Raw genomic sequence first — 23,508 nt, 5'->3', positions numbered from 1 at the left:
GGCCCAGAGTTCAAGCCCCACGACTGACAAACAACAACAACAACAACAACAACAACAACAAAACCCCAACAACCACCTCAAGGAGGGAAGAGAATCAAGAAAAAGAGCTTTGGGTACTGCACATGTTGGGAGCCAGAGGTTCTGGACCCCGGATACTGAGCTGTCCCACACACCTGTCAGAGGCATTTGGCAAAGCAATGTACATCTCACCATGAGATGGAAATGGCTAATGTCCTTCTTTTACAGATGACAGCTCTACCTGAGGCTTTGGGAAGTGACTGAGCAAAAGCCCTCTAAACTAGCAGAAACTAAATGCAGGCATGAGGATGCCAAGGCTGTGGGCCAAAACCAGCGAGCCAGGCTAGCACCTCCATCACCACGGGAGAATGGTATTCAGACATCACACAAACACTCCAGTTTCTCTTGCTGATGTAACTAATGATCATAAACGCAGCAGCTGAAACCACAAATGTATTCTCTCACAACTCTGGAAATCCAAACCTAAAAGAAGTCTGAAGGAACTAAAAGGAGCCAGTCTGGTTCCTTCCGGAGGCACCAAAAGAAAATGCCAGGGTCACCTCCTCCACTGCTACGGGCTGCCAGCACCGGCGGGCTCCTGGAGCTGCCGCTCCGATCTCTCCTTGTATGGACACCTCACCTTACTAGTCAAATCTGCTCTACTCTTCAAAGGGTACTTGCAATGGCACCGGGTCCACCCCGATTATCCTGCAGAATCAGCCTTATCACTAGATCCTAATCTTCACCTCATCTACAATCCTTGTCCTAATCCTTGATGAAAATATAGACATCTGTGAGACAACCACAGTCTGACTTGTCTGTCCCCTGTAGTATGTCTCACTCTTCATTATTTCCCCCAAGACCTAGCAAGGTACCTGACATACAAGTAAGAGCCCCACCAATGGAGGATGAGGGAAGATGGCTGTCAGTGTCGTCCTAAACACCAATGGGCTGGATCTACCAGGAAGCCTGATAAATCCTGAGTTGTCTGCAGCCCAGTGGCTCAAGGATGGAAGTCCCCAGTGAGTAATATGTTTGTTTTTCTGTCTTCTGTGTGTTCCCAATGCTATCACAGCCTAAGCACAGGCCAAGGCAGCAGCAGGTGGTTCCTCTCCCGTAGATTCCCGGGTGTGGGGAGACAGGCTTGCTGGGGAGGAGGGCAAAGCATCTTGTTTCTGACTTTTCCTTTCAAGGCTCTGCTCTTTTCTTAGGTCAAGCCCAAGGCCAAGACTAAAAAGGGGCACACGAAGTCACCTTTAGATTCCCATTAAGAGGACTGGGGAGATGAGCTGATGAAGGAAATAGGTGCCTAAGCAAGTTTTGGCCACCCATGAAGCACCTTTAGCTCCATCCTCTTGGCACAAGAAGAAGCAAGTAAGAGTATACAAAGTCCCCAAAGAAACTGAGTAGGGAACTGTAGCGCCCTTCCGGGGACTTGGCCTGGGTGAAGGAGGAGGAGAAACAGCTCCAGCCCTATGAGGATGAAGGACTTATGTAGAGGCCAGCTTCCTAACTTTGTTCCAGCTCTCAAGGCTAGAAATGTTTTTGAACTCTACATCCCAGCCCACACAACCAAAGCTAAGCTCGGGTTCAAGGATTCTCCGTGACACTGCTATCTCAAGGGATTCTTCCCTAAAGACTCCCTGCCTGTCCCGGGGAATTCTCTTGCTGTGTCCTGGTGTGGGGCGACCACCCATCGGGATGCTTGGAGGAAGTCAAGGGTTCTAGCAAGCAGGGTAGGATTCTCTTCCTCATAGCTTTGGCTCCCCAAGCAGCACTGCATGATGAAATGGATTTCTCATCTGTGTCACCTGGGGCTGCCTCTCTCTCTCTCTCTCTCATACACACTCTCTCTCTCTCTCTCTCTCTCTCTCTCTCTCTCTCACACACACACACACACACACACACACACACAAGCACACGGGCCCACAGGAAACAGGTACTAGTTAAGGCCACCTTGAGAAAGTCCCCTAGTCCTACCCAGCCAGGGAATCACCTTCTAATCTCCTGCGGTGATTGGTCCAGGCACTGAGTGAGACTTGCTAGCCTGGCACTCTCCTTTCTCTTTCTAACAGTGCAATGATGTTTAAGTAATATTAAGCTCAAAGGAGCCCAAAGGACACCTGACATGACACTCACTGCAAGTGATGTACTGCAAACAAGGTCCCTCTACCTTCATTCTCGCGTTCCTCCACTCCACCCTACGTACAATGAACTCAGTTCTATGACTGGCCTCGGCCAATGGGCTGCCAGCAGTGAGAGCCCAGCAGAAGTGTAGTGCAACCCTGCTCCAAGAGAGCTGGTCTTGATCTTGCCCTCCACTCTCACCAAGAAGACATTCTCCCTAGATCATCTGTGGAACCTGGAAGAAGAAAAACACAGGGAGAGAAACCCAGATTCACCAGCTGCTCCAGCTAGATTGGATCAGCAAGCAATTAGTCACACGCCAGTCACGGAGGAAGTCAGCCAGGGTCAGCAGGCTGGTTGGTCAGCCACCCCAGGTGTGTGGATGCTGAAAGCCACTCGATTCTGTTGCTGCCGGACACTATTAGAGCACTAAATAACCGGCATGGTGGGCTTGTCTCTGTTGACAGGAGCAACAACACTATCATGCTGTCAAGGGAACTGGACACTCACGGAGTCACTCAAGCACCCATGTACAATAAGTCCATGGCAGCTACTGGACTGTCTAGACACAGCCTCCTTCTGTGTGAAGGGACTGGCACAACACAATGGTGGCAGCAGAGGGATGAGCCTCAGCTCAAGCCTCAGCCTGATGTCATTAAGCACAGACCTAGGAACCACCAGCAGATTATGTCGATCCATAACCCCCAAGTGCTTCCAATTCCCACTCCACAGCCTCAGTGTGTAGCTCTCTGGCCACATCTTACAGGCCAGTTTCCTCAAATTTTAATACTGTTCCCTTCCCCAAGCCCGCTCTGAGGACCAACTACGAAATGAATTTGAAACTTCAGCAAGAATCAGACTGCTATACAGAATGCCATCCTTGCCACTAGCACCAGCATCACCACACCACCCACCATTACCACCACCACCGCTATCATCATCATCATCACCATCGGGCTGGTTAGCCCCACTGGAAAAACAAATAGGAAAATACAGTAGTCAAAAGAGAAGAGGAGACACAGGTAGCCAGCCAGTAAGGTACCTGTGCTCCACTAGGCTGGGAGGTTGGACTCTGGTGACTTTGGTTGAACCGTGGGGTGCTGGGGAAGTTTCTTAAGATTTCTGACCTCGGGCTGGGAAGGTGGCTCAGTGGTAGAGCGCTTGCCTTGCATGCCTGAGGCCCTGGGTTCGATTCCTCAGCACCACATAAGCAAAAAAGCCGGAAGTGGCGCTGTGGCTCAAGTGGTAGAGCGCTAGCTTTGAGCTGAAGAGCTGAGGGACAGTGCCCAGGCCCAGAGTTCAGGCCCCACGACTGGACCCAAAAAATTAAAAAAAAAAAAAAAGATTTCTGACCTCTTGCTTGCACATCCATAAAATGAAAATAACCATACTACTGACTTCATTATGAAAATTAAATTCAAAGTGCTTGACACAAGCCAAGTGCCAGTGGTTCATACCTATAAAACCTATTTATTAGGAGGCTGAAATCTGGAGGATTGTGGTCTGAAGACAGCCCAGGTAGAAAAATGTGTACAACTCCATCTCCAAAATAATCAGCAAAATGCAGGGCCAGAGATAGGGCTTAAATGATAGTGTCAGCTGAGCAAACAAGAGCCCTTGAGTTCAAGCCCCACACTGCAAAATAAATACATAGATAAATAAATAAATAAATAAAATTTAAAGGATTGGCACAGAACACATGTTCAGCAAATACTGGTTGCTACAACCATTATGCATTACTACTATCCTTATTATCACACACAACATAAACATTATAATTAGGTTAACTCATCTAATGTCCCAACAATTCCTGAACTTGGTTGGACACCTCAATTGGGAAGACCAGAAAGGTGAAGGGTTAAGCCTAGTTGCCAGGCTAATGCTTTGTCTACAGTGTCAGTGGGCCCATGCAATGTGCCAGCCACAAGGCCCAGAAACGCCCCTAGAGCCCTCCCCCACCCCCCCACCTGTAACCGGGAGACAGGCTGATAAGCTCCCTACAGCTCCCAGGTCTTTTCCATGCTACTTATGCTGGTTTCCGTAGCCTTTGTGTTCCACAATGCTCCTGCGTGTGCATCAAAGGCCCCGCTGGCAGCGGCACCGGGCATGCTGCCCCTTCCAGCCACCAGCCACCCGCCACGCAGCCCAGGAGATTCACGAGGAGGCGGTGCCCAGCCTCACATTCCAGTATTACTTAACCTTTAGCTGTGGGATTTGGCCTGGGACAGGCCAGGTGTGCCAATCTCAGGTGGGCCAGCCAGAAGCTGACATTCAAGTTGCTCTGGACCCAGGATGGCCAGCAAGTTTCAGAAAACACAATGATCAGGGAAACTTCACCTCTACCTGTGGTGAGAGAATCCAGAAGGGCTTCATAATGGAGGCCACTAGCTAGAACCCAGGACAGGGAGACCTGGGCTCCCTTGAAGGCCATGTTCAAGCATAGAGAACCTGCTCCAGAGCAGGCTGGCACTGAGGCAGATGGAGTCAATGACAATCAATCACATGCAGCCCTGGGCGGGCGGGGGTGGGGGTGGGGGTGCAAGGAGGGGTGGGGGGGACAGGGAGGCTAGCAAGGAACAACATGGCAAATGTCACAGTGGGTTTGAGCAAGAAAGGAAGGAGATGAGACATCCCACAATCATTCTCTCATAGGACAGCTACCTGGAGCAAGTACAGGGAGACACAGAGTCATGGGCAGACATGCTCCAGCTGCTCTCCTGGGACTTAGTTCGTGTACATTAGCATTCTTTTGACCTAGATCCTTGAGATTCTTGCCTCTAGCAACCACAGCACCTCCAGAGAAGTCCTGGGGATCAACCAGGCTCCAAGCAGCCCTGTACTCACGGGGACTAACACAGTTTGTACTCACATGTTGTATGGTCTTCAGATTTTCCCTGGGGGTCAGATGCACATACATAAACACACACACACACACACACACACACACACAAACATATTAACTAAGATACGGTATATGCAGGGGAGGATTCCAATGGTGAACATCTAACTTACAGTTTAACAAAATGAATACCAGGGAATCAGGCCATGAGTCGGGAGGGGGGATGAGGTCAAGAGGACAGGGTGGACAAGTGGGGAGAGGAAGGATGGGCAAGTGCAGCCGTAAGACTCCACGTACATGTGTGAAGACGGAAGTAGGAAAATGAGGGGGGTGAATGAGGGTGGGAGAGAATGACGAAGCGGGGAGAGTGATAAAGACTCACTGAACTCCCAAACTGATGTGCTGAGTAGAAATCCCTTTATACAGTTACATAAAGATAATAATTAAAAAATAGAAATAACTTGCCCTATAGAAAAGTTTGAGAACATGAAATAAATAAGTCCACCTTAGGTTTAAAGAGCAAAGGCATGCAGCAATCAACTTGAGAACCCATTCTATTTTCTTTTTCTTAAAGTTTGTCACTCAAACTTTACAAACTACAGAGAGAGCAGTGTGCCAGTGGCTCATGCTACTGGAGGCTGAGATCTGAGGATCACAGTTTGAAGTCAACCCAGGCAGAAAAATCCATTAGACTCTTATCTCCAATAAACTACTCAGTAAAAGCCAGAAGTAGCACTGTGGCATAAGTGGTAGTCTTGAGTACAAGGAGGCTCAGGGACAGTGCCCAGGCCCTAAGTTCAAGCCTCAGGATTGGCGGAAAAAAAAAAAAAGGTAGAGAGCCCATTCTTTATTTGCCTTAATCATATGTATATGCAACAATGCAGGTAGAAGACGTATAGTATGGAATGCGCCTATGTGCACATAGTGTACAGATGGTAATGAACACGTGTGTGTGAACTGCTGTTCTAGGGAAGGTATACGTGGGTAAGTGTGGGCCTGTGTATCAGCAGGATAAATGTGATTTTACTTTACCTTTTACTAAATTATACAGTAAGCGGGTATTGTTGTTCAAAGTTCAACAGTATGCACAGAAGTCCTCTCCTACTCACGTGAGTGTAGCCAGGTAACAGGGAATGGGGCTCAGTTAATTGCCTGCTCTGCCTCTTGCTCTCCCTGGCCATACTCAGCAACCAGGGTGATATGCCCCTCAGAGTGGCATTACCTAGCAGCTCCTAGTAGTGGGAATTTACAATGGACTGAGCCCGTAGTATTCCTTACTGCTCGGTGGAAGCTCATGAACATGTCTACTCTTTCTACTTACAGTAGAGGAAATGGAGGCAGGAAGCATGCAGGTCCCATAGCCAAGGATAGAGTTGTTCCACACGAATCCGAGGCCAAAGGCTGTGCCCTCTCCTTAGAGCTCAAAACTCAGCCAGGTGATTTCTTCTGCCAAGCTCCTTTCTGGAGACACAGACTGTGGGCTTCAGGGCCTGGGAGAAAGCAAAGAGCTGAGAAAGGACTCCAAGTTGTGGGAATAGCCCCGGCTGGCATGCTCACGCCAGCCACGACGAACATCCGGGCACTTTCAGTCCCCGTGTGAATGGGCCTCCACGCAGCCAGGTCCGGGGAGCCGGCAAGGCGGGAAGCGGCTGCCAGCTCTGGCACCAGCACCCCGCCTTACACGCTCGGCCAGCTCAGTTGGCTGCCTGTCAAGGCTTCAAAGGGATGAGGGAAGCCAGCTGGGGGACGAGGCTGGACAGGTCTGCCCAAAGCTGAGATGGTTAAACAAAAGAAGGCCGTTATGGGCTGCGCTGGCGGGAGCTGGTGGCGGGACAGAGGGCGGGAGAGGGAGGTGCAGAGGAGGGCTGGGGAGAGACTCACTAGCTACAGTGGGTACTGGGCACCCTGTGAACTCGATGAGGGAGACAGAATCCCAGCAGAAAGCCACGCTACGGCTCTAGCATGTAGGGGAAACTGAGGCCCAAGAAGAGCTGGTAGGGGCACTCTGCACAAAGCTAACCTTTGGGTCAAGAGAAATCCAAGGGACTGGATAGGGGTCTGTGCATTTCAGAAACTCATTCATTTACTCACTCCACATTGCCTGAGCACCTGCTATGAGCCACACACTCGGTACTGAGGGCCCAGGGGGGATCCAGAGGTACAGGCGCATAGGAGGCCTGCTCGCATCTCCCCTAGGGTGTCTCTAGGATGAAGGAAGGGCAGAAGTTTGTGCCATGACACACAAGTTGTAGCAAATGCCTAGGCTCCGCTCCTGATGCTATGGCTTGGCATGGGACTCACCCTTGTGTCCATGAGAGGTCAGCTGGCTATTCAGGAACACCAGTGCATTGTGGGAAGAAGGATGCACTCATAATGGAGGATGCTCCTAACTCTAGCCAGCCAGCGCTCACAGGCATGGCCCCCATGTGCAATGGGAGCTTTGTACTATACAGGGACCAGGAAGAGCCAAGCATTTCACACGGGGCCTGTCCATCTGAGTGTCCACTCAAGGGGCATCACTACCATCTCTGCAGCAGTGACAAGCAGAGCTGTAATTATAAGACGCAGAGATGACAACAGCTCACAGGATCCACACAGGCAGGGCTGGAATAAGATCCAAGACCCCCGAGAGGCCAGCCCTGCTCCCCCGAATGCCAGCTCTGTATACAAGGAAACAGCCTGCTCCTGGCCTCTGGTACTTAAGTTCTTCCTAGAGATGAGAACCACCTCACTGGGACCAGGGGAGACCACAGAGCAGCTTGTGATCAAGTTGTAACTACTAGCTTAAAAGGTATGAAAGGAAGCAGACAGCAGGACAGGACCATGAGAGAAGCCCCAGCCCACTGGCCTGGCTGGATAAATGAGACAAATGAGCAGAGGGCTTGCAAGACCTTTCTCTCCACACCGCCACCCCAGGTTCTAGCTGGAGAGAGGTGGGAGGCTGCAAAAAGAAGGCTCGTTTTAGAACTTTCTGGACCCCAGAACAGAAGTAGCAGTGTGGTGCTAACCCAGACCAGCTCTCTCATCTATCCAACCTCCTTGTCACACCTGGTCTCAAAAGGAGACTTATGGTGCACAGAGAAGAAGAGAGATAGGGTCAAGTGGTCTCAATGTATAGTCTACCTCTGGCTGACTGTGGGCGGGACACAGCCCCGTCACCTCTGTGAGTCTGGGGAGGAACAACTCTTGCCTCAAAGGGAAGCCTGCCAAGGGCACGGGCGAGGTACAGCAGAGTTTAATCTCTTGAACTTTGATGGAGCAAAGGTCCCCCTTGGGAAAGACCCCAGGTCTACACTAACACCCACTTCTACGAGAGAGTCAAAGCAGGGGTTATTCTGAGGACAGCGCCCATCTCTGCTCTGAGGCTTCTACCCTGGGCAAGTGGCTCTGGCTCCCTTGATGTTAGCTGTCCCATCTGTAAGATGAGGTTACTGAGCACGCTGACTTGATGGGCTCCAGGTTCTAGTGGATGCGAAGCTGCTTTGTGATCACAAAGCTCTTCGGACTTTCATTACTACCATGCTCTGTCTTAGCAAGAAAGAAATCCTCTTGGCTAAGCAATGGCTCCAGAGCCAGTCCCTTGCCTGGTTCTGACAGGAAGGGAGCTGTTGTGTTAAGATGAAGTTAAATTACTCCTGACATCTAATGAGAGGAGGCACTGTGATACTGGAGGCTCTCAAAAGAGTTCCAGCCAATACAGTCCCCACCTTCCCATCCCCCCACCCCGCTTCAAGACAGGGTTTGCTCTGTAACTCAGACTGAAGTGATCCTTCTGCCTCAGCTTCCCAAGTGCTGAGATTGCAGGCACACACCACTATAGCCAATGAATACTTCTGGCACGGCCCTGTGGGGTGTGCCACAAAAGCCTCTTGGCCACCCCTCCCCCACCCTGCAGGACAAAATGAGCCAGGGCCTTGCGGGCGTCTGCTCCGCACACATCAGCTGGCCCTCCTGCTTTCTTCCCCAAGTCACAGTGGGGCGTTACTGTCTACACACTGGGTATTTCAGAGATGGAGACACTGAGAAGAGAAGGGACAGATCCTCCAAGTGCCCACCCCAGCAGCTGGTCCCTGAGGCCTGGAACGCCCATGGCCCAACAGACAGAATCCTACTTCCTCACCCCAACCCTCTGAGCAAACACACGAGGGTGGCAAGTGCCCCGGGCTGCCAGCCAAGCAGGGCTCTTGCCTGGCCAGTGCCAATGAGAGCGGAAGCCTAAGAACATCGCTGGCACTGGCTCTCCACCCCACCCTGTGCTGGCAGCAGGACAAACAAGAGGTCAGGGGCAAGGAGCGGGGGTGGGCGCTTCTCTCCTCAGCAACTTAGAGGGGCGGTTTGGAGACCTCGCTGCCCTCCCCCGGCCCCTAACCCACCCTCACACCTCCTCCTGCCATGGACCCTCCCGCATTCTGCCTGGTTTTCTCCAGGGCACACCTCGGCTCAGGTCAGCTCCTTCACAAAGCTCACATGGACGGAACCCCCAAAACGGATAATGCCATCCTGGAAAACTCACCCAGGCATTTCAGAGATGCTCAGTGATCCATGAGCTCTCAATACACACACCAAGTGTGCCAAGCGGCCTGCTGCACCAACAACCAGGTCGCCATGGGCAGGCCACGCCCCTCACAGGTTAGAGTTTTTTCCTGAGTAAAATGTGAGGTTTAATCTGCATGATGTGCGCTTTGCTGTCGGGGAGTCCAGGACCTACAACTTCCTGCTCCTCCCTTCGTAGCTGTATGCTCCCTAGTCATTCATTTGATGTCTCTGAGCTTTCCTGCTCTGGAAATCTCAGAAGCTGGGTGCCACTGGCTCACGCCTGTGATCCTACCTATTCAACAGGCTGAGATCTGAGGATCACCATTCAAAGCCAGCCTGGGCAGTAGAGTTGGTGAAACTCTTACCTCCAATTAACTACCAAAAAGCCAGAAGTGAAGCAATGGCTCAAAGTGGTAGAGTGACAGGCTTGAGCAAAAAAGCTCAGAGACAGTGCCCATGCCGCTAAGTTCAAGCCCCAGGAACACACACACACACACACACACACCACCTCATAAGAGCACTCCCCACTGCAGAATCAAATAAGAACTGATAGGAAGTGCCAAGTATAAAGCAAATGTCCCAAATAAGGGCAGCTCATCCACCCTACATTCACAAACTGATAACCCGAATCAAAAATTTCCCCTTAAGAAATATTATTCTAATGCATGTGTTGGGATGGGGGCCCAAAGTGCTGAGTAGATCCGTGAGACCCATTACCCCCCCGAGCTGTGTACATACAGCTAGGAAGGAACTGCTCAGCCCCAGTCCAGCAAATGGCACCTCTGCCCTCGTAGGCATGGAAGGTAGTTAAGAATAGTGAGTAGAGCAAATACTGACCCCAGTTCACCACGATCTGAGCAGACTGACTAAGTGATCTGCCAGACAGACCCTCAGAGGTCTAACCTAATTCATTCTTACGAGATCCGTCTGTATTTTCCACAAGGACTTTGTACGCCAGGCAACCCACATGGTATTCTCCAGCTCCAGCCCCTGTAAAATGCAAGTCACCCATACAACAGTTGTAACTAACATCCCCATTCGATCAATCACCAAAACACTGTGGAACAATGAAACCTCAGCGTCATAAACACCAGGTCGGTGTCCACACATCTCAGTAGGCAGGCAGGCAGGCAGCAACCTGGATGGTTTTTCTCATTCAGCGTCTGAAAGTCTGTAGGCTATCAACTGGACTAGGGTGGTTTCAACTACCATTAGACAGAGAGCACTCTGACTGAGTCTTATGTGTCCATCATCCTTTTTGAACCAGAGTCACTCCAAACATACTCCTTTCGTGATGGTGGCAGAAGTTCAACAGCAGAAACAGAAACACTTTTTCAAAGCTCAGCTGGCAGCATGTCTGCTTAACGGCTTATTGGACAAAGTGACTGAGAGCTGCAGAAGATAAAGGAATGGAGGAGTCACTGGGGACATTCCTGTAATCAACTCACCACATCCTTTTATAAATGAAGAAAAGGGGGGGGGGAGAGAGCACGCATCCATAGATGATATTACTGAGAAAAAGTGAGGGAACTAAGCGTCAGGATTTGTTCAGGTTGTTTTGTTTTGCCAAGCACTGAGCTACACCTCCAGCCCTGAAATCAGGCAATTTGTTCTGTACTAAACCCTGAGCGGCTGTCATTATGGCACTGTTGTCCAAGCCCTATCTGGGTAGTGATACCCCAGTACACCAACACTGTGGACTTGGTACCAAACCTGGGGACTGCTATGGAATTCTGGTGTAGTCTAGGTCTGGACAGCATGGGTGGTGGATGGCCAAGAGCTAGCACAAGTTCTGTTCATCTAATGCCTCTCTTGGCCAATACAGAAGGGCAGCAAATAGCACCCAGCTAAGAGCTGAAATAAGCCAGAAGCCCAGTTTGGGAAAGTGGGTATGAATTAAACAGCTCCAGAGAAAGGAATGCAACCTTTCTTGTACTTCCAAGCTCCATAAACCCAGGGTAAAGGTCAAGCAAAGACTCTAAGTTAATCGATCCATTTCCACCCACTTCCCGCCCCCAAGTGTCCCAGTTTTTCTGGGGATAGGGATAGTACAGCACGTAGCAAACACCTCGCACGGTCCACAGCACTGCTGGGCTGAGACAGCAAAGAAGGGGCCCAGCAGGAATCATAGCCAACTGCCAGCAGCTGGCTCAGTGGCTCCCGGCTGGAGCCTAGGCCCCGACATTGTCGATAAACTCGCCAGGTGAGTCCAGTACAGGTATTTCTCAGGTCACATTTGGAAGCCTTCAGCTATCCAATCACAGAAGTGAAGCATGCCAAAGGCATGAAGTATTCATGCTTCCATGGGGGAAGAGACAGAAATAAGTGGAAGTGCATGCACATGCATATACATCCACAGGAAGAGAGAACATAGTAATTACCAACGACTGAGCACCTGAGACGCCAGCACTACGAAAAGCCATGTGCACCTATGACCTCAGCTGAACCTTACAATAACTCTGGGAAGTAGAGGAGAAGTTTATGGCCACTTTTCAGGTGAGAAAAGTGTATCCCAGAGAAATCAAGGTATACAAAGCTCCTTGAAGGCTTCCTGGAGGTATCTGCAGACTTCAGATGCCAGGGTCCAGGCTCTTACTTGGAAGGGCTGGGAAAGTACCTGCTATGGGAAACTGGAGCCTATCCTTATAGTGTCATTTGAAAAAGACTGTAGCTGGGCACTGGTGGCTCCTATCTGTAATCCTAGCTACTCAGGAGGCTGAGATCTGAGGAGCGTAGTTCAAAGCCAGCCTGAGCAAGAAAGTCTGTAGGACTCTTATTTCCTACAAACCACCAAGAAAGCCAGAAGTAGAACTGTGGCTCAAATGGTAGAGTGCTAGCCTTGAATGAAAAAGCTAGGGGATGGCAATCAGGCCCTGAGTTCAAGCCCCAACAACAACAAACAACAACAACCAAAACAAAACAAAACAAAAAAAGAAAGTTGGTGTACTGGCCTGTAATCCCACCTACATGGGAAGCAAAGGTAACAGGATTATAATCAGACACTGGATGTGAAAAACAAGAGGTGGGCGGCCTGGTTCAGGTAGTAGATCACCTTCCTTATCAAGTGCAAGGACCTGAGTTCAAATTCCACCACTACCACCACAAAACAAGAAGACAGTCAAGTCCTTCAACAAGTGGGCTGCTCCAATACCCTTTCTGGCTAAGGCAGTGAGCTCACTGCCAGCTTGCTCACCTTTTCAGTGGCTTTGTTCTATCGCTTCTCATTTCCACCTCCTCTCGCTGGCTTCTTCAATCGTTTCTGCCAACCCACCAAGCAGCGGTGTGTGAACAAGAATGTGGCTCTCCTCCAGGCCTCTGTGTGCACTCATGTGAGAAATGTGCTTTCCTGCAGTCCCCGGAGATCTTGCTGGGTCTACTTCCTCCCTCCTGACAAAGAGGTGACGGAGCCTCAGGGAGGCTGAGGAACTTGCTCAGGGATCCACAGTCAGCTCAGGACTGGCCTTGTGTTTGCGCTTCAGCATTGTCTGATACAGAGCCTGGGCTCTGGCCTTCTCTAAGATGTGATTCACACCCTTTGTCAAAGCTCTAGGGAAGTCAAAGTCAACACGCTGGCTGGAAACTGTGTTGACCATCCATTCTTGAGGGAAAGGAACTTCCTGTGTAATTATTAAAAGTAATACAGTGGCGGGAGGTGGGGAGGGTTGGGAATGGGAAATATGTCGCTTCCCAGCATAGGGGGTATTAGGGCCAAGGACATGGTGTGCTTTCTAAGCACAGTCTGGATCAGCAAAAGCCCAGTTCTGGGACCTCTGTGCCCAGGACTGCTGGGGAGGCCCCCAGGGCCATGCGCTGGCTCCTACTCTGTGATGCTTACTGCCCACGTGGCTTCCGAGGATGGGGACGGGCCTCTAGCCAACAGCCTCTGGACAGACTGTTTGGCAGGCTTCCCGAGGATGGAAGAAGGAAAGATATTTTGCCTCCTGTTTCCATGTTTCCCTAGCTTAGGAAATAGAAAGGAAGAAAGGGGGCCTCAGGATTGCAATTGGGGGTAAAAACCTAGAGATCAAAAATTAAAATTGGCGCCAGGTGTTGGTGACTCACACCTAATCCTCACTATTCAGGAGGCTGAGATCTGAGGATTGCAGTTCGAAACCAGCCCAGGCAGAAGAGTCCCGTGAGACTCTAATCTCCAAATCCAAAAACTCAAAACTCAAAAACCAGAAGTGGATCTGTGTCTCCAAGTGGTAGAGCACTAGCCTTGAGCAAAAATGGCTCAGGGACAATACCCTGGCCCTGAGTTCAAGCCTCCATGACCAAAACAAACAACAACAACAAAAAAAAAAAACACCCTAAAATTATAAAGAAAACAGCATGGTTTGAGGATCTCAAGGTCGACTGGTGGACTGCTGTTGTCCCTCTGGACAAAGACAGCAGCTCTAAGAGCAGAAGAATGAATGGAAGGTAGGAGATGAGGACTGGATGGGAAGGAAGCCTTCTGTGGCTGCAAGGATGGGCCTATCCCTTCACCTGGGAGACATCCATGGATGCATCATCCTTGTTCCTCACCACCATCTTCTTCTCCCTACCTCTACCAAAATGGAAAGCAAAGGGAAGGAAAACTCTTAAGGTTATTCCAGTGGTTACAGACTCTAGAGCCAAACTGCCTGGGCTTTTCACGCAGACTCTGCTACTAACCAGCTGTGTACCTTGGGTCACTCATTACTGTTAGTCTGCTATCCACACTGTGATGAGACATTTGCAGGAATCAACATAAAGGAGGAGAGGTTTGTGGCTCATGGAATCAGTGTGGCCTGAGGAAATGAAATACACAGCAAAGGAAGCTAAGAGAGAGGAGAAAAAGAGAGAGAGAGAGACAGACAGACAGACAGACTGACCAACAGATAATCCAAGGTCACCCTGCCATGACTTATTTCCAAAGAGGCCTAGCTCCTAAAGCTCCCATCACTTCCCAATACCCACTACGCTATAGATCAATCAACGGAGTAATGCTCTGGTGAAGGGAGAGCTCAGGACCCAATCACCTCTCTCCCCTCTGCGCCCTGCTGCCTCAAGAACCAAGCCCGCTAACCTTCAGGGGAACATTTCAGTGCCAGTCCATAAAAATCACTCTGTGCCCCAGTGTCCTCTCTGTAAGATGCAGATCCTCTTAGAGTCCAACCTCAGGCACCGCTGTAAGAACTCCATGGGCGACTCCATCTTGATTCCAGGTGTTCAGCGTGCTAGCTTTGATGACACAGTAGAACAGTGCACCTGTAAGGCTTACAACATATTATTTGACAATGTGTGCGCCATCTTTAAAGGGTACACAGAGAAATGCTGTTATAAGAAGAATGTGCTAAAAATACTCAGATTTTTCAAGTCCTTAGAGGGATCCTTGTTCGAGGAGGGCAAGAGGAAGCCATTACACGTTCTGGTAAGAGCTATTTTGATATGTGGTTGTAGGCCCCACACCTAATATGGTAAAAGGGACTTCACTGTCCAGATGCCTCACTCCTTTACTCAAGATGCCCCTAGATCAGCACGTGAGTATACCCTAGAGCTAGGAAATAAGCACATAACATGGAAGTAAATGCCGCTACGTGGTCACTGTTGGTAGGTAGACAGATGAAGAATCTGGAAGATGGCCAGACTTGCTCCCTCTGAGACCCAGAGGAAGCTGGGCTGGATGTATAAAAGGGAGCGAAGGGATGAGAGGGTCTCCTGGGAAGAAGCAAACTCATCCTGGAAGTTACAAGAGGGACCCAGGGCCTGTGTTCTCAGTTGTTAAGACTCTAATAGGGACTTTCTACAGTTGTACTAATGGATCTCCACAGACTCAGTTTAAAACGACGCATGTATAATTATCTCACAGTTCTGAGGGTCAGAATGTGGGCTGGTTTGGCGGAAGTATCTGCTCAAATGGCAGCGCTCAATGCAAGGTGTGGACTGCCTGGGCTCCTATAGGAAGGTGCTGGAAGGATTCTCTAAGCTTTTTGTGTTGTTGGTGAATTCAGTTGCCCGAGGCTGCAGGATGGATGTGCCTGTTGCTTTGTTAGCTGCTGGCCACCTGAGAAGAGTGGCCTCTCTGCAGTCCATACATGTAGGTCCCTACATTGAACTGACCATTGCTTATCTACATCTCCTCACTCCCAGTATCCCTCCTGAAATACTTCCTAGCATCCCCTGATCCCATCAGAGAAAGTTCTATTTGTAAGGGTCCTTGTGATTATGGACCCACTCGGTTAATTTCAGACACTTTCTTTATTAAGAATCAGCTGGTTGGTAACGTTACCTTCATGGGATGTACAAAGACACTTACGCCATATAAAGCAATACAGTTACCTATGTAAGAATAGCACTTAGGGACTAGAGGAGGGAGCACACGTTGGTGATCTCTGTGTCTCCCAGAGGTTCTCAACAAGAAACAAGATACATCATTCAAAAACTAAGAAGGTCTATTGATGGACACTGCATAGTAGGATGTTAGATTTTAAGGAATTATGAAGAGAAGCACTTGGAGAGGACTTGGGGAATGGGAGATTATCAGAAAAAGTTTGCCACAAGAAAAAGTAAAATTCTCTCTCAGAATCTGGAGACAGTGAGGAATGAAGAAAAGAGTCTCAATCTAACTTGATGGGCTCGAAGCTAAGGAAACACAAAGGGAAGGCAGAGGTGGACAGCACTGCAGCCCCGTCTACGTGAAGCACTGCGGGTCACTCGCTCCTCTCCTGGCAGGCAGGTCTGCGTTTCTAAGAAGGTTCCAGAAACAAGAGGTACACCATCATGGAAACTCTACTCCACAAGCAGTAGAGCCAAGTGGGCCTCTATGTGCAGGTCTGAAGGATACTCCGGGCAGAGTAATTAATAGTGGTATACGGTTTCCAATTCCAGAAAAAAGGAAGGTGAAGAAGCGGGGAGAAAGGAAGAAGATTAAGATGAAAGGGAAGGAAAAGATACAGACATCTGTGAGCCTATATGGGGTTGTTCAAAGCCAGCTGTTAAATTATCAAGGATTTTTGCAAATGCTGATTTTAAATCCTTAATAGTCTTAAATCAGCAAGTGTGGGATTACACTGTAAAAACATAAGAACTTAACAGTCCAAAGCTTTTCTTCCCTCCTGGTAAGTTAACTGTATGTATACGCTTGGGTTTATATACATTATCAGGCTGATAATCCAGTTATGTCAAGAAGGGTGGGATGGTGTGTTTCAGACTGGCATCAGTTACTCTCTCTGGTTTGTGCTAGTTGTTTCATAAATCGGTGTGATTACAGGAATATTTAATGTTTTCTGTTATCTTGCACATCATATAAAAGAATAATGAGTGTGAAACAAGCCCCTCCCTGCCAACTCCCTGACTTCCCAGCCTCTTCTGGGAGGCGGCAGAAACATCCTGGCTGCTTCCAGCTGGTACAAACGCAGGGGCTCTGACGTGTGCACGCAGACTGGAAACCCTGCCCGGGGAAAAGGCCCAGCACTCACCCCCCTGCTGGGAAACACAGGGTCCAGGCCAGCCACATCTCCTCAGGGGAGGGCTTTCTCAGCTGCAGACTGAGCCACGGACCTCAGGGTCCATCTGCTGCAATCATTATGAATCATGCGCAAGGAGCGCAGGGAGCACAAGGAGCGCTAGCTTCTCTGGGGCCAGCCCTTCCTCCCTGTGTCAGATCCAGGGAAAGCCTGCAGACCTGGGGCTTTCTCATTTAGAATGCTCTTCCCAGCCCACAGCGCTCAGTGACAGGACACGGGTTCTCCTCCCTTAGGAGGAGAAACTGTAAAGTGTCAGTCCCCCAGGAAGACACTCCTTGTTGTCTTAAAACTTCCATTGTTGTTGCCACCGATAGCAATGATTGGTCCTTCTGACACATTTAGGTGACCACCAGTTGGCATTTCCCCAGGACGCCATTGTGGGAAGCAACAACAATGCCATTAAAATGGCATCACATGTAGTAATGAAAATGCTCAGACGTGTAATGGAGATAGGTCAGTCTCGCACCAGAACCTCTAGTCAGTCTGGTGCTAAGAAGCTAATCACAACATCCTGCTGACGTGTGTGTGTGTGTGTGTGTGTGTGTGTGTGTGTATCTGTGTGTGGTTTTATCTGACCTTTCACAGCATCTTTCTCTTTCCATTTTGCATTATCATGCCATTTGAACATTTTGCATCCTGTAACTGTCACATAACATAGTCATTTTTAACCATCATTTTCACATTTAAATAGCTGGAGAAGAAATTCTTTACACATGCTACAATGCCTTCAACCACCCACTATGATAGAAGATCAATGCAATTTCCAATTCCTTATTTTGTTTTGTTGAGACAGAGTCTCACGGTGTAGCTGAGGTTGGCCTTGAACTCATGATCTGTCCTCCTCAGCCTCCAGAGCAATGAGATCCATCAGTATGTACTATCAGCCCAAGCCTATTTCTGATTTTTCATGGTTATAAATACCAGTGCGGCCAGTATTTTTATAGATTCACAGGAAAGGGATCTGAGACAGATCTACCTAGTTATAGGATCACTAACTGACCTCCAGGGTACAGGAGGGTCAGTGGAGCTGCTATTCTACCCACTCCCGGCACATGGATGAGCAGAGTGTGACCTGCACCTCCAACATATGCACAGCTACGTCTGATTTGGGGAAGTAAGCACCCCCTCCCTGAGACAGAGCTCTTATCTGACAGGAGACAGGCTGACATGGTCGCCAATACAAATGAGCCAGGTAGCAGCCAGGTGCTATAAATTTACATTTAAAAAAATTAAGGAAGACACAGCTGACTGATCATCTCACGAACCCGACAGCAGCATCTTGGTGTGTCATGGACCTACCTGTCTGTTTTGCCATGGTTACTGCTCATCCACTCTCCAACTCTCTTCAGGAAGGTCCTCGAGACTTCTAGACACAATGTGTGGAAATACAACAATACAGTACCTTAGGATCTTGATTCAAAACCAAAGAACTTAACTTCTGATAAAGACACCTAGATGTGAAGTCTGGTGGCTTTTCATCAGCCCCCCATTCATCCTCCATCGAGTCTGTGCTCCTCCATCCAAAAGCAGGTAGGGAGATGATGACCAGACACTCTCTGAAGGCCTTTCTCCGACATTCTCCATGGTCCTGAAATCTAAGAAGGAAGCTCCTGACTTAGGAAAGCAAGGCACTGGTCCTCACATGGACCTTTACAGCAACTCCTCTGTACTTCAACGTCTCTGCACTGGAATGTTGATGAGGGAAGCCATGATTTTTCCAGCCAGGATAGCTCCATAGTGCCTGTCGCCTATGTAGCTTATTCAATTGTAAGTGCATTGAAGGAACAGCTCTGTATGACCTTTTTTCTTTCTTCCCCAATAGTATCTCTGTGGTAATGTTATGGAGAATCTATGCAGTATTCCTTCTTCCAGAATGAAGCCCAACACGATCTACAAGAGGACAGCAAAAGACAGGTGTGTGTAAATCACAACTCAGCTTCATGGTGGCCTGTTAGACTTGGGATGCAAATCTACCCTCAGTCACAGGTGGATGTCCACTGCACATTCTCTAGGGGATAAATTAACTATAGGAATACAGGAACAGCCCACATGACCATGAGTGCCTTTCTGGGATTATTTCAATGATTTTTTTTTAAATAGTGCTAGGTCCTGGGATTTCTTAAATCTACCTTTTGCCGAATTGTTTTACTTTTCCTAATAGTGTTTAAGAACAGTTAGACAACTAGCTAGCCTTCAAGGTAAATATTTTTTTCTATTTGGCCTATGAGCTACAATGGATTTTTTTGGGGGGAGGGGGGAGTGTTGGTCATGGGGCTTGAACTCTGGGCCTGGGTGTTGTCCCTGAGCTGATCAGCTCAAGGGGAGTGCTCTACCTCTTGAGCCACAGTGCAACTTCTGGTTTTCTGGTGGTTAATTGGAGATGAGAGTCTCATGGACTTTCCTGCCTGGGTTGGCTTTGAACTGTGATCCTCAGATCTCAGCCTCCTGAATAGCTAGGATTACAGGTGTGAGTCACTGGTACCCGGCTCAAATGGATTATTTTTACATTTTTCAATAGTTGGGGGAGGGGCTGGGAAGGTGACTCAGTGGTAGAGTGCTTGCCTTGCATGCATGAGGCTCTGAGTTTGATTCCTCAGCATCGCAGAAGCAGAAAAAGCTGGAAGTGGTGCTGTGGCTCAAGTGGTAGTGCTCTAGCCTTGAGCTGAAGAGCTGAGGGACAGCAACGCCCAGGCCCAGAGTTCAGGCCCCACAACCGACAGAAAAAAAAAAAGTTGGGAGAGAAAAAAAAATCAGAAGATGAATGAATAGTATTCTTTGACAGATATGATTCTGTGAAATTCAAATTCCATTGTGCAACTAATATTGTTGATGGCGCACAGCTGTGCGTATTTGTTACGTGTCTGGCTAGAGTGATGGGCAGAACCTGGACCATCCACGCTCTAGCCCTTTGTAGAAGAAGCCTGTCCATTCCAAAGACTCAACAGAAAAAAAAAAATCAATCTCAAAACCAAGTTGAGGTGTCACCTAGGATGATCACATTAGAGTTCACGTGCTTTCATAGTTGAATAGGATAACTGAAGCTCCAAATAGGAAGCTGAACTTAAGGATACACTGCTGAAAATGTGCTGGTTTCTACTTGTTTCTTGGAAAGTTTGTACAATCTATAGTCTTTCCCAAATACCTAGTTGCTGACATGCCAAGAGCTGAAATGCACACAGAGTCCAAAAGAAGAGTCCAGGGCAACATTACTCTGGAAGAACACAGCACTCTAGAAACAGCTGAGTTGCATTTATCAGTAGCTGGCCTGTTGAAGTTCCCATGGGGGGGGGAGGGGGAGTTGGTTCAGTCCACCTACAATTATTTCATTTTCAAAAGAAACAGAGGTAAATGTGGTCGTGGATGTCACTGATCATTCTCAAAGCCGCCTTCTCATTACTGTGAAATGGACTAAAACGCCCATCTTCTCTACCCACTGGGTTCAAGAGCCATGTTCCCTGCCCCTGTCTGTATTCTCTGTTCAATTCATTATCACCACCACCTACACGACCAGACATGGTCAAGCTGATTCACACCAGCCAAAGAACTTACCTGAAACAACTCGCGATTTGACAGTGAGGCCAGATGTACAAAGAGGGGGCATTTTAAAACCCTAACTTCCCTCCTCCAAATTAGTCAGCTTCTAGCAATGATGAGAGTCTGGGAAAGTCACAAAACAATGAACCTTCACAGGTAGCTCCAATGAGGGGAAAATTGTTTCTGTGCTCATTAGAGGATTCTAGAAGGCAGTATCAATTGAGAACATCATAATATTAGCTAATCTCCTATTTGGAGAAGAAGATAAACTCCCAGAGAAAATCTATACACTCTGTTGCTGCACTGTGTGCAACCACACTATATGTTACTGTGCACTTGCTAGATCAGGCACTGACTAAAACTCGGGGGGGGGCGGGGAACGGAGGGGGTAATTACACGCAAAAACACAGAGTCGTACATTGACAAACGGGGGATTATTGGGTGGTAGTGGCTCCCAGTTACAATCCTAGGTACTCAGGAAGCCAGCCTGGTCAGAAAAAATAAAAAGCACAACCAGTGATGTGACTCAAGTGGTAGTGCACTAGCCATGAGAGCAAAAGCTGATCAAGAGTGCAAAGTCCTGAGTTCAAGCCTCAGTACCGGCACAAACAAACAGGAAAAGAAAAACCAGGGTTTCAGAAAAGACTTGTTTTAGGGGCCACAAGCCCCTGAACCCCCAGTCATCATTAGAGAGCCATAATAGCAACTGTGATTTCCCAACTTCACTGATCTCATTTCCAGAAAGACCGGGAAGACTCTATAAAGGGGCATTCATCTGTACGGCTCTAACATGCAACACTGAGACGTGTGTTGTTTACACTGCTCTGGACTAAATGAATGAATGAACCATGCTCATTACTGATTTCCTACCTCTTGGCAATGATCCTATCACAGTGTGGACCTGTAACTAGGTATGAAGCTGAGCTGTCCACCAACCAACCATAATCCTGAGTTAGTACTCATATCATCCTTAAAAGGGAACTACCATGATCACCTCCATTTCCCAGAGCAGGAGGCAGACACAAAGAGACACGAAGGTGGACTGGTCTCTGGACCTGTAAAAGCATGGCAGGCAAATGCACTAGCCCTTAGGAAACTGGATCTTGTTTTCTGCTATGGAAGCGAGAACCCGTTAGTGAGACGTGGGGTGGAGAAGCCACACACTTCTCTCAGTCCAGAGCAGATGTTCAAATGAGGGCACCTCATAAACCCACAGGTGAAAACCAAGGCCCCGGCATGGCTGCCTTCCACTCACAAGGCTTGTCCACAGGAGATATGTGTCTTTCTAAGTGTCACCCTCCCTCACCCCGCTTGCTGCTAATCAAAGATAGCCATCTTTGGTCCTGAAGATGAAAGCCATCGAAGACACTCATAGCTTGGTTCCTGTGTAGAAAAAAAAAAAAAAGGTGACCAGGAACCAGATTGACCTTTTAATAAAGACTCACCCTCAAAGTCCCAGGTCTTGCTGACAGATTAAGTCTGAAAAACTTTAATTTGGCAAAGCATCTAGCTGTCTGTCACAACGCTTTTCAATGGGCTACAAGACTTGGGAGAAGTCTAGTGTGTATGGTCTTGGCATGAACTGCAAAGTGGGATGAAATATGGCCAGCTTCCTACCTATGGCCCCTCCACCTACCTATAAGATAAAACAGCTATGGAGCTTTAACATGAGGCAATAAACTAGAGACATATCTTCCTAAAATTCGTCTCCAATATCCATGAGACAACTGTTATATTCAGTAAAATTAGGTTTCCTTAAAGTCAGGTGCCAACGGCTCATGCAGGTAATACTAGCTATTCAAAAGTTTGAGATCTGAGATCATGGTTCAGTCAGCCTAGGCAGGAAAGTCTGTGAGATGCTTACTTATTTCCAATTCATCACCAAAAATGGTAGCAGATCAGCCTTGATCAAAAATGCTCAAGTGCAGTAACCAGGCCTGGAATTCAAGCCCCAACACTAACAGAAAAGAGGCTTCCTTACTGTCCAGCCATGGAAGCGGGAATATGAGAGGAGGCTCTAGCTTGAGGTACACATCAGTCACACAGAGATGTACTAAACCAGCCCAATGATGGCTCTACTAGAATGCTGAAAAGCAGTTTGGATAGAACTGTAGTTCCTAGTCTAGCTCAGCAGAAGGACAACTTCTCCTTTTGTGTTCCTGGCAATGGACTCAACACTTAGCAAAAAGATTCCTGCTGTTCAGGCTTAGAAATACAATGTTTTATCTGTTGCCTTTCCAAAATTCATGCTCTATTGTGCTATATGCTTCTTACTGTAATCCATTTCCTATGTCAGAATCTTACCAATAACGATGTTAGAAAGATTGGGTACCAAAATAACCCAACAGGATACATGTATTTTTTTTCCTTGAAAATAATTTTATTGCCTGGTCTTATACATGTAACTTCCATCAAGTTTGTTCTTGTTTTTTAAACATTATCTATTCAGGGGAAGAATGCAGCTTAAAATTCAAGGCATAGCCTACAAAATTAAGAAAAATGGGAACAGAAAGGCTGGGAAGGAAGGGGAGAATGACGAAAGGGGAAACATCAATCAAGATGCACTGTATTTATAAACTGTTTTGTTGAATCTCTTTTGTACAACTCCTTAATGATAATAAAAATATAATTAGCTAGTCCCAGTGGCTCATGCCTGTGATCCTAGCTACTCAGGAGGCTAAGATATAAGGATTCTTGTTTAAAGCTGACCTAGACAGTAAAGTCCATGAAACTCTTTCCTGCAATTAACCACCAAAAAAGCCAGAAGTGGAGGTGTAGCTCAAGTGGTAATGTGCCAGCCTTGAGCAGAAAAAACTCAGGGAGAACACCCAGGCCCTGATTTCAAGCCCTAGGACCAGCTTTATCTATCTATCTATCTATCTATCTATCTATCTATCTATCTATCTATCTATCTATCTAAAACTCTTCTGTACAATTATTTAAATATAATTAAAAATAAATTGA

The 23,508-nt window shown here is 48.0% G+C and overlaps 1 long non-coding RNA gene across 4 annotated transcripts in view; it reads right to left on the bottom strand.

Moving 5' to 3' along the window:
* LOC105992351 overlaps positions 1-23,508 on the bottom strand; it is a 123,705-nt gene that overhangs the window by 28,359 nt on the left and 71,838 nt on the right. For 2 of the 4 annotated variants that reach the window (XR_001175399.1, XR_001175401.1), the window contains one exon: positions 18,310-18,900. This is a non-coding gene — a long non-coding RNA (uncharacterized LOC105992351). Of the gene's footprint in view, positions 1-12,713; positions 13,097-18,309; positions 18,901-21,799; positions 21,908-23,508 lie in introns of those variants that run through there. The other 2 variants (XR_001175400.1, XR_001175402.1) reach the window with 2 other exon arrangements.

The sequence above is a fragment of the Dipodomys ordii genome, unplaced genomic scaffold (assembly GCF_000151885.1).
Source record: "Dipodomys ordii isolate 6190 unplaced genomic scaffold, Dord_2.0 Scaffold82, whole genome shotgun sequence".
Taxonomy (NCBI): domain Eukaryota; kingdom Metazoa; phylum Chordata; class Mammalia; order Rodentia; family Heteromyidae; genus Dipodomys; species Dipodomys ordii.
The sequence above is the reverse complement of the archived record's forward strand: the minus strand, read 5'-3'. Positions and strand labels throughout refer to the sequence as shown.